The sequence below is a fragment of the Equus przewalskii genome, chromosome 17, assembly GCF_037783145.1.
Source record: "Equus przewalskii isolate Varuska chromosome 17, EquPr2, whole genome shotgun sequence".
In the NCBI taxonomy this organism is placed as follows: Eukaryota; Metazoa; Chordata; class Mammalia; order Perissodactyla; family Equidae; genus Equus; species Equus przewalskii.
In genome coordinates, this window is record NC_091847.1 from 25,480,949 (window position 1) to 25,492,720 (window position 11,772).

The window sequence follows — 11,772 nt, forward strand, 5'->3', positions numbered from 1 at the left end:
TCACATCAATCGTCTAGTTTTTATCCATAAATATGTGCCCCTTTACCCCTTTCACCTTCTTCCTATCCCTTTACCGTATTCTGCATAGTAACCACTATTCTGTTCTTCTTATCTATATGTTTGTTTGCTTATCTTCTATATGTGAGTGAAATCACCTAGTATTTGTCTTTCTCTGTCTAACATTTCACTTAGCATAATACCCTCGAGGTCCATACATGTCTTCACAGAAGGCACAATTTTGTCTTTTTTTATGGCTGCATAGTATTGTATTGTATATATATACCACACTTCTTTATCCATTCATCAGTTCATGTGCTCTTGGTTTGCTTCCACGTCTATGCTATTGTGAATAATGCTGCCATGAACATTGCATTGCATAAATCTTTGAATTATTGATTTCATGTTCTTTGAATAACACCCACTAGTGGAATATGTGGATCATTAGTATTTCTACTTTTAATTTTTTGAGAAATCTCTATACTGTTTTCCATAGTGACTGTACGAATTTACATTCCCACCAGTGGTGTACAAGATTCCTTTTTCTCCACATTCTCTCCAACACTCGTTATTTCTTGCCTTGTTAAGTAAGCCATTCTGACTGGTGTGAGGTGGTATTTCATTGTAGTTCTGATTTGCATTTCCCTGAGAGCTGGCAGCAGTTTGGTAGCACACTGGCCACAAATGGAGTTTAACTTCCATTTCTGTCCAGCCATATCTAGCTGCAAATGGGATGCAACCCATACCTCTGCCTGGCCATATTTGGGACCCCCAACCTGATGATTACCAAGCCAAGTTCTCAGGACACAAAATTCTAACTTGTCTTTAGTAAGAATCTGCCATTTTGCTCGATTTCTACAGCTTCCAGGACTACAGTTCTTAGACATGAAATAAGCAGGTATGCCAGAGGTAGCACACTTGGAATTTAAAGATCCCATTTTTTTTTTTTATCTGGGCCTTTGAGTTTCTCAGAGCCAGACTAATACCCAAGAGGAATATGCTGCAGGGTTGGGGATTATGTGTTGTTTTACAGTGTACCTCATTGCATGGAAATTTTCTTGTGGTTAACAGGATAACTAGTGTCAATCTAACCCATTCTATGACCAATTTATCCCAATATGGGAGTCTTCCTGCAGTGGCAAGCTCTCTAACAATCTTTAAATGTCCAACCTGTGTCCACCAACATTTGTGGCTTTTTTGATTTCTGTTTCCCATTAGCAGCTAGCCTTTATCTACACAAAAGAAAGCACAAACATGTGCACATTAACAAGCCAGCAGTAACCAAAGAAGTGTTACTGTGAACTGGCCAGTAGAAGGCTGTTTGTACTACCAGCAATTCCCAGCTTGGACTAAACCAGCAGACTTCCATAAATGGGAACTGTGGACTGGAACTGGGAAAAGGATTAAAGCAGCAAACCACAGCAAATGGGGACTGTGGATTGGAACTTGGGCAAGGGATTCTAAATGACTGGAGAATTGTGGGCTGAACCAAGAACTAGGGACTCAGGGTCTGGAGGGAACTGTCTGTCAGCTCAAGCTGACCTGCTCAGCCCTGGACTGAAAAGCCAGTTAGATCAGGAGTGCAACACAAAGAGATCAGAGCACAGAACCAAGAGGAATTTACCTATGGCCCTTGGAAATGGTGACAAAGACCATTTCCTTGAACTCAAAAGGTTCATGGTGTACTATACCTGTCTTTCTCATTTCCCTCAAAGTGATCAAAAGTCTCCTTTGGTCTTGCCACCAAAACTGTTGGAAACAAAATTCAACTGAGTAAATTAATATATATAGGTATCTCAGCGTGCCCTTAATGTGCACTTCTCTGATTCTTCAAGTGTTAGTGTGTCTTTTCAAAAATGTATTGGCTATTCAGGTTTTCCCTTTATGAACTGCATATTTTAATTCTTTTACCCATTTTTTATTGTGCTTTCTTTTTTCCTGAAGAGCTCCTTAAATATTCTTAATATTAATCTTTTCCTAATTTGCCACTTTTCTGTTAGCTGGATCTATTATATCTCCACTTCAGTTTTCTCCTTTGTAAAGTAGAAACATAATAGTACGTATAGCTCTTTTCTCCCCCATGGGAATTAAATGAGACAATATAGATAAAACACTAGTACAATCTTTGACACTTAGTGAGGATTCAATGTATACTAGTTATTTACTAAGCCTCTTTTAAATTGAACTGATACTTTTGTTGGACCTAGTCATACATATAAACTTAGGTTTAATTTTAGTCTAGATTTAAATTGAGTGATTTGTCTTGTACTACGTTTAATCCCAGAGCACAGTCTCAGGCTAGTCACAGGAAGTTTAGAATGTAGACTACAGTGATAGATGGAGGAGCATGCGGCTGGGAAATCAGAAGCCATTAGTCTGCCCTTGAACTCCCATTAGCCTGGCACTCCTGCCTGTGTGGGAAGCAGACCCTGTCCTTAAAGTTGACCTGCCTTTCTGCAGCGAGCATCTGACCTGCTGATGATGGAGAGACCCATACTCTTTCCATTTGGGCACAGTTGTATCCATTGAATCCATATATATCTATATTTTCAAAACTGCAACACTTTCGTCACCATTGCTCTTGCCCCTAGTGCATAATTTATCACCCAATATGTCAAAACATTTTGAAGAATGTATCACGAAATGCAAAGTCTAAGTTGTGTCTGATTTCTTTACCAAAGAAGAACAAATCTGGAAAGGAAAGAAAAAAAGTACACTGTTAATGTCATGATAGGAAATACAATCATCCATAAATGCATGAGGCAAAATATGCTGTCTAAAATTTATGTTATAGATATTGGTAAATAGAGATAGATATGAAAAACAATGGGACAGTTGGAATGTTCTTACAAGTGCATGCAGTTTTCTCAGTAGAAATTTTTCCTCTAAGTTACTAAACAAATTCTTGAAACACTGAAAATACTTCCGAAGTTCCCAAGAATGATCATTAAGATAAATTGCTAGTGTGGGGGCTGGCCCAGTGGTGCAGTAGTTAAGTTCACATGTTCTGCTTCTCGGCGGCCCAGATTTCGCCGGTTCGCATCCCGGGTGCGGACATGGCACCACTTGGCAAAAGCCATGCTGTGGTAGGCATCCCACGTATAAAGCAGAGGAGGATAGGCATGGATGTTAGTTCAGAGCCAGTCTTCCTCAGCAAAAACAGAAGGATTGGCAGTAGTTAGCTCAGGGCTACTCTTGCTCAATAAAAAAAGAAAAGAAAAAGAAAAGATAAATTGCTAGTGTTTGATAAATTCCCACTCCAATGTCCTGTCTTGGCTCTTTCAATCAATACATCTGTTCTTGGTCATATTCTTTAGCAGCAAGAATTTCTGGGGAGCATATTATATTCATTTATCTATATCAGGTTAGACTAAGATGCACATTGTCCCAGGTTGTGTATGCTCAACTTAGATTGCTAAAAACATTTTATCCCTTAGAATTAGTTCCTGGAATACTCTGTTAGGAAGATAAAAGACCACACCTAGGCAAGAGGAAAGGTAGCATGTGAGCTCCATTAGCAGTGACTGCCACAAACAAGGGAGAAGGAAGTAGTTTCATGTGTTTATAGACTTTTCTCTGGAACACTCTCTGACTTTCCCAAGCAGAATCATTATCACTTTTTCCCAATTCCATGGGAATGTACTTTCAGAATACTTTGGATAATTTTATTCTAATCATGCTCTCTGGAGATCTAATAGATCAAATATAAACATAAAATAACTACTTTTCTGGTAAGCTTTCAGACCAGCTACGAACCTTATTATATTAATCAATAAATTCAATTAATTAATCAGTGGATTACTAGGTATTATGGATTAGAGATTGTGCATATTCGAGGACTTTCCTAACTGAGCTAACCCTCTCATGTAATTCAATGAGCAATGTAGGTATGTTCTTATGGCGTTTGGATTGTAAAGGTCTGATTAGCTAGCACACTATTCTGTAAACCATATGTCAATAAGCTTGAGTACCACAAACATAATGGGAAGTGTTTCTTTTATTGCGTTGTGCTATAATTGTACTGTAATCCAGATATAGAGCACAAGAAGCAATAGTAATACACACACTAATTATATCTCATAAATCATGAGTGGGACTTATTTAATAAGCAAAGACCTTGGGTCAACTCTTAGGTTAAGAGGCAGAGATGCAAAGAATAAGCTTGTCATAAAATCTCTTTAGCTGAAAATATAAGCACTACCATTTTTGTAGGCATACAGTGGAAAGGATTACTTCTGACTTTGTGTGGGTATGTATGTGTGTGCTTCCCCAACCATCCTTATGATTTCGCATAATAGAGGTAACTTCATTGTTGAAAGAGTTGGCTGTGATGGTGTGATAATGAAGAAAGAAGCTCTGATAAAACATATTTCTCTTCCTAGTTCTTCTATAGCTAGAGTTTAATACACAGTGGATATTTTTATTAATCTGATGGCTTCCTAAAGAATATATCTGTTTTATTGGTGGGTTTTATTTTACCTTAATTTTATCATGCCTCTGCAATATTTCACTTGTAAAATCTTGTGATAGTGAAAATATAGACTAAAATAGTATTTTTAAACCAACGACTAAAAAAGCGGTAGTATTTCAACGTACTTTACAAGTTGAAGAACAAAAATAAATCCTTGAATATTTTAGGACCTTAAAATTTAACAGGTTAAAAATAAACATATATTATGCATGTGGAATAACTTTCTCCTTTCTCTACTTCATTTGTGCCTACTTATCCTAAGATCCCATATTCATTTCCAATAATGTTGGGCCGAGACATTAAACAAATTCCTAGGCTTATGGTTCAGAGCTTTTTGTTTTGTTTCTTTAAATTTTCTATCCCATTACCTAATGCTTTTTTTTTTTTACTTTTCATTACAATTAGTGACATTTTAATATATTTAATTTATGAATTTAATAAGTTAATAATAGATCCTAGTGAATAGAAACAATGAAGAGGCAATCTAATTAATCAAATTAATTAATAACATTTGATTACCTATTATGGAAAAGGCAGCAAAGAAAGATAAAATCTCATGTTCAAGTAACAAATATTCTAGAAAGAAGGTAATCATGCACACAGATAAATTATGAACTCAGCCTGTGCTAAGGCTATTAAGATTAGTATAAAAAGTGTTGTGAGTACAAAAATGAAGGGATATATTTTTGTTAGTAACCAGGGGAAAGGCTGCAGACTGAAACTGGAAGAGAAGAGGCAAAGGAGAATGAGAGAGGAGGTTAAACTGAGATTTGCACTGTAAAACCAGTGACAGGAACAGGAGCTTTGGAAGTAGAGGCTGCCAGCACAGAAGGCAGTTTGGATTTGCCAATTAAGAAATCATTAGAGGGGCTGGCCTGGTGGCTCAGCAGGTAAGTGTGCAAGTTCCAGTTCGGTGGCCCGGGATTCCCCAGTTTGGATCCTGGGTGCGAATATGGCACCACTTGGCAAGCCATGCTGTGGTAGGCGTCCCACATATAAAGTAGAGGAAGATGGGCACGGATGTGAGTTCAGGGCCAGTCTTCCTCAGCAAAAAGAGGAGGATTGGCAGCAGATGTTAGCTCAGGGCTAATCCTTCTCAAAAAAAAAAAAAAGAAGAGAAAAGAAATCATTAGAGAGGCCAGCCCAGTGGCACAGTGGTTAAGTTCGCACACTCTGCTTCAGCAGCCTGCGGTTCACCAGTTCAGATCCTGGGTGTGGACCTATGCACTGCTTGTCAAGCCATGCTGAGGAAGGCATCTCACATATAAAGTAGAGGAAGATGGGCACAGATATGAGCTCAGGGCCAGTCTTCCTCAGCAAAAAGAGGAGGATTGGCGGCAGATGTTAGTTCAGGGCTAATCTTCCTCAAAAAAAAGGAAAAACAAAATAAATCATTAGAGATTTTCGAGAGAGGAGGTTCAGGAATACAGTAGAAGTGGAAGCAAGATTTAAGGGGAGCTTGCTGTTAAGGAGGCATATTAAAAGCATTTCTACTCTACTCTTCTCTGTGAAGCCAAGAGAAAACTAAGACGAAAACTTCTTAGAAAACAGAGAAGAAAATTCTCTCTTTAATAAAAAAGGTAATAGATGTAATTCCAAACCACAAATTATGAAAAATATCTGTTGAATACAATAAAGTTTCAGACCTGTGTCTGGGTACGAAAAGTACACTCATATCTCATGTGAGCCGTGGAGTTCTCTCAAGGCAGGTGGCATAGTCGTACGGGACGCAATGAAGAATATCATATCCAGAGCAGTAATTCTGGGAAATTAGATGGCCTGGGAAGCAATCTCTAAACTCCATTTCACTCTGAGTAGAGGAAAGAGACATAAGACTGGAGGACAAAGTACATAGATCAGCCATTATCATAAGAAATTGCAGTCAATATAGTAGTGGAAGAAAGAGCAGAGGCAATTCGCTTTACACACGTTGATACGAGTTAGCTAAGTCATCTCACCACACAAGAACCTATGTCACCTGGACTTAAACTCTAAGGCAGGTTGATTTATTGCTTCAACAGCAACAAAGTAGGATTGGACCATACTGGGTAGATAAATCCCCTCATACCTCTTGGATACCTCAGTCGTGCTTCTGAGTTATAGAGGACTTTAACTCTCTCAGAACATAATCAGTCAGTTAAATAAAATATCGTGAGAAGAACTATTAAACAGACAATAAACTCTGACTGGAGTAGAAAGGAAGGTCTCAGAGTTAAGACGAAAACTTAAGTTGATTTTTGGAAGAGGGCACTCAAGAGAGAAAAGGATATTTCAGCCATAAGGAGACCACTGAATAAGGGAAAATACAGAGGCGGGTGAGAGAGTTCCAGGGAGCCACATTCTCGTAGTGAGTTTAGCATGGCTGGATTATAGCACCCACGGGGAAGAGGGGCCCCAAATGAGACCCCAGAGGTAGGCACAGGCCAAAGCATAAGAGCCCTGGATGTCATGTCACGAACTTCATCCTTTCTGGACATTATTTTTAAAAAGCCTTTAAGTAGCATTTTACGATATCATTTGAAAGATTAACCTGTGGATCACATGGAGTTTAGATTACAAGAACAGTATCAAGAGAGGGAAACAAGTTAGGAGACTGTGCAAGGAAAGTCATAGGTGATGACAGGTTAGACTGGGGCAGGCAGTGATGGTAGAAACGGAGGATGATTCAAAAACACGACCTTTGAAAAGAGTCATGGATAAAAGGAAATTAGGAAATGATTCCTCCTGCATATGTCTCCCTGCTGATATTTTTGTTTTGTATCAGTGTCCTTCTATAAATTTCAGTTCTAGAATGTCCTGCTTAGTTACTCATTGGTGTTAGTAAAACATTAACCTACTATTGCGTCCACCCTGGGTGAGGGCAGTGAGTCCAAAAGTCCATTTTTGCAAGCATAATAATGATACAGGGGTTTCATGTGAAGGGAATCATTACAAGGAATGTCTTAGGAAGAATTACATTCCAGCAAATAGCAAAGCTAATTGAAATTTAGAAGTTAGAAGACATATAAACTGCCCTATCGGAAGTCGGTCTTATGTAAACTGCATGGGAGAGGTAGCTAGTTACTGACCACTCTACAGCTACTCCCCGGCTTGGATATCACAACAAACAGCCAGACCATAAAGCCCCCATGTCATGTAGAATGGCCTGGGGATGCTCTGACTAAACAGGGAGGGCTACGGAGATATGACCCTGCTTTTTAAAACCTTCCTCAGATGAAGCATCATGAGGGTAAAACAAACAGGTTCTTTAGAGAACGTAATATTGAGTCAACAGGTGAAGAGTAAATGGATTACTGAGCAGCAATTAGGGGCCGAAGTGACAGAGGGCAAATTTGTATGGAGCAATAATTTTTCTTTTCTTGTTTGTTTGTTTCTTTCTTTCTTCTTCCTTCCTTCCTTTCTTCTTTTCTTATTTCTTTTTCATTTGTCTGTGACCATTTAATCACAGTTGGGGAATTTAAATTAGGAATTAAAATGCAACAGGTCACACATAGATTGAAAAATAAATAAATAAAGAGATTGATGCAATGGAAAGATTATGTACAGTAAATACAAGACGAAGTTAGAACTCAGCCATGTAAACGAAAGATCCCACAAGGATGCTAAAGGGAGAACAAAAAGTTGATTTGAACCTCCGTAGGAGTCAAAGCAAATAGGAACACAATTCCTCATTACTTTTCCAAAACTAAGATCTAAATGTTTCTCCCATGGTTTCTCAAAGCAGAATCATGTTTTGAGGTAGAATATATAAAGTGAAATTCATGCTTCTTCTTTTACTCTTCTCCATACGCACTGAAGGAGAAAGTCCAATTGGAGTTCTATAAGAACCAAATTCATTAAGAGCCAAAAGCAGTGGGGTTCAAATGCCCAGCCTGAGGTAAAAATCTAAAGATCCTGAAAAGTCACCCAGATATCAACTGATTTCATCATGTTCCTTTAAACGACATTGCTACTTCAGAGTGTTCATCCTGAGAGAGCTTTCCCATGCCCCAAGGATTTATGCTCCAAGGATATATGTGGTGGGGGGAGAAGATGCTTATCATCACCTTCATAGATTATCTCATCCCTCTAGAGACTGCCTCGTTACTCGATCCAATCATACTCTGTTAAACATCAACTCTATACTTTTATTCCCACCAAGTGTAACATGACACATGACTTTTTGCTGGAATTTTAGGTAGAAAAAGGTTTACATTGCAAGCCAGTAGCATGAACAATTACCAAGTTCTTTGTCTCTCTCTCTTTTTATCTCCTTGCCCATCACTTTCCACCTGCAGGAATCTTAACATTGCTTCCACTTTAAAATGGCTGACAAATTTTGCTTTCTGTCTGTCCCAGCTCAACTTCGCTATACGCACTTTACAGAATGAGTTGCTTGACAGCAAATTCAAGGTATTGGTTTGAACTGTTTCTTCTATGCTCAAGGGATTGAGAGGGCAGAAATTTGCCTTAATCTCTTGAAGATATTACATCATTTTTCACTCACTAAATACAGTTTCCTGCTTCACCCAGAGAATAGTAGGATCTAGTCAAAACACTTAGGGAATCTGCCATTAAAAATATAAAGGTAAGGGCTAGCCCTGTGGGATAGTGGTTAAATTCAGTGCATTTTGGTGGCCTAGGTTCATGGGCTGGGATCCTGGGCACAGACTACATCACTCATCAGCCATGCTGTAGTGGTAACCCATATACAAAATAGAGGAAGACCGGCACAGAAGTTAGCTCAGGGTTAATCTTTCTCAGAAAAAAAAAAAAATATATATATATATATATAGATATATATAAGTATATAACTCCATATTCAAGGAATAAGGTGTAATCATTCTCTTGTGTTTGAAAGTTTGTGTGTGTGTTTATATACATAAATCTATGTATTTATATACATACATATTCATGTGCATATATATATACACACAAACATGTATACATATGGAGAGAGAGCTATTAAGGGAAAGATGCTTGGGCTTTGGCTTCATATGGTGGCAAACAGGAGCCAAAACTGTCCTCTCATTCAGCAGTCAATCTGCGGATGGGAATGGCTACGTATAGAAGCAGCGGAGAATGTGCGATGCAGACCAACCTTGCACCAAAACCAAAAAGCAGCTATAATAGGAAACTGTGACTGAGGTCCCCAGATACGGCCTACTCAGCATAGCTGCTACACATGCTTTCAGGATGTCCTTTCAGGATCCAGAGGATGGCACCCATTAATCATCCTGGCCACTGTATACATCAGAGCTTTTAAGACTTCTGCATCTCTGTGATAGTCCATCCAGCCCACGTGAGACTTCATCCCATCAGCACTTCCACACAGCCACCACAAGAAATGCTGATTCATAAATTTCTCTTCCATATACTTCAGCATTTGACTAAATCTGAGATCGTTAGTGTCCTCTTAAAAAACAGATATCTCTGACCTTGCAATATAGATAGACAGATAAATATAGAGTGGTACGTAGATAGTTATTTAGCTATATGTCTTTGAACACATGAACAAAATAAAATGACTCCAAAAGGTTGAAATGAGGAAATAAAAATGTCAATAAAAAAGTAGTTTTACCTATATTAATATAAAAATGAAATTAATGGTAAAAAGTATTACATGATAAAAGGAATATTTTTGAGTAATGTAAATATGAATATTAATAATCATTAGTATATTAAAGATATTAATCCATATATATTAACTCACATGTCAAATTATTTTTTCCCAGTTTATCTTTTGTCTTCAGTTATTGTGAGGGATTTTTGCTTGTTTTTCGCAATGTAAAGGGATTTTATTTTCCTTATTTTTATTTTTTGCCAATCTTTTTTTATTTCCTTCTTCTCCCCGAAGCCCTCCAGTACATAGTTGTATATTCTAGTTGTAGGTCCTTCTAGCTGTGCTGTGTAAAGGGATTTCAAAAAATTATTTTTACAAAGTAAATTTATCAAATTTTCTGATACTGCCTTTTGAATAATGGCAAGGAATCCTTTCTCTTCACCCGAGTTTTAGAGAAAATTAAGGTAAGCACTGAGTAGAATTTAACCATATTTTTTGCCTAAAGACCCATGAATGGAAAGAGTTTGGAAGAGAAAGGGGAGGATACGAAATTCCTAGGGATAAAACTTACAACTTCAACTTATGGGACCAAGACAGTATGTTAAATATTAAAAAAATTTAAAATTAAATCAATAAGAAAGGGGAAAATCCTAAAATTTAATACAAACCAAAACAAATAAACCTAAATATAGCTTACATATGTAATAAAACCACACCGAACGGGGAACAGCTAGAACTAATCTAAGTAACTTTTACAATCCTATGCGCCTAGGGTCCCTGAGAACTGGTAGCAATAAGTGTATCTAGAGCTCAGATTTGATTCTTACATAGTCCCCCCAAAAGAACCAAAGCTCCTTGGAGAAATGGCTGATTTCAGGGCTGAGATTGGAAAAGCCCAAAATTAGCTTGGAACATCTTGTGTCAGAATGTAAGCAAGTGCTCAAAAACAAAATGATGATATGTCAAAAGAACATAGGAGCTAACTTGAAGGAGACTCCCTGATTAATGCAAGACAATTTGAGCATCAAAATTATCATCCCCAATAATGAGACAAACTGACCTTCTGTGCTTCCTAATGAGAGACAAGAAGATTAAAATATCACTAATGAAACTTTTTGCAAAAAATTGTTGACCTAAATTGACTCAAGTAGAAACATCAAATAAACTCAAATTGAGAAATATTCTACAGCATTATTATCCTGTTCACTTTGAAAATATTAGTATTATAAATGACAAAGACAATCAATATGCATATGAAAAGATGCTCAACATCATTATCAGGGAAATGCAGATCAAAACCACAATAAGATATCATCTCATCCCCATTGAAATAGCTACTGTTGAGCCAGCCCTGACAGCTTAGCTGTTAAAGTTCAGCACTCTCCACTTTGGTGGCCCAGTTTCCAGTCACGGAACCACATCACTCATCTGTAAATAGCCATGCTGTGGCAGTGGCTCACATAGAAGAGCTAGAAGGACTTACAACTAGAACAGACAACTATGTACTGGGGCTTTGGGCAGGGGAAAAAAAAGAGAGAGGAAGATTGGCAACAGATATTAGCTCGGGGTAAATCCTTCGTAGCAAAAAAGAGAGAGAGATAGCTTCAAAAAAAATAACACAGTGGATGGCCTGGTGGTGTAGTGGTTAAGTTGGCATGTTCCACTTCGGTGACCCAGGGTTTTCCAGTTCAGATCCTGGGTGCAGACCTACACACCGCTTGTCAAGCTATGTTGTGGCATGCATCCCACATATAAAGTAGAG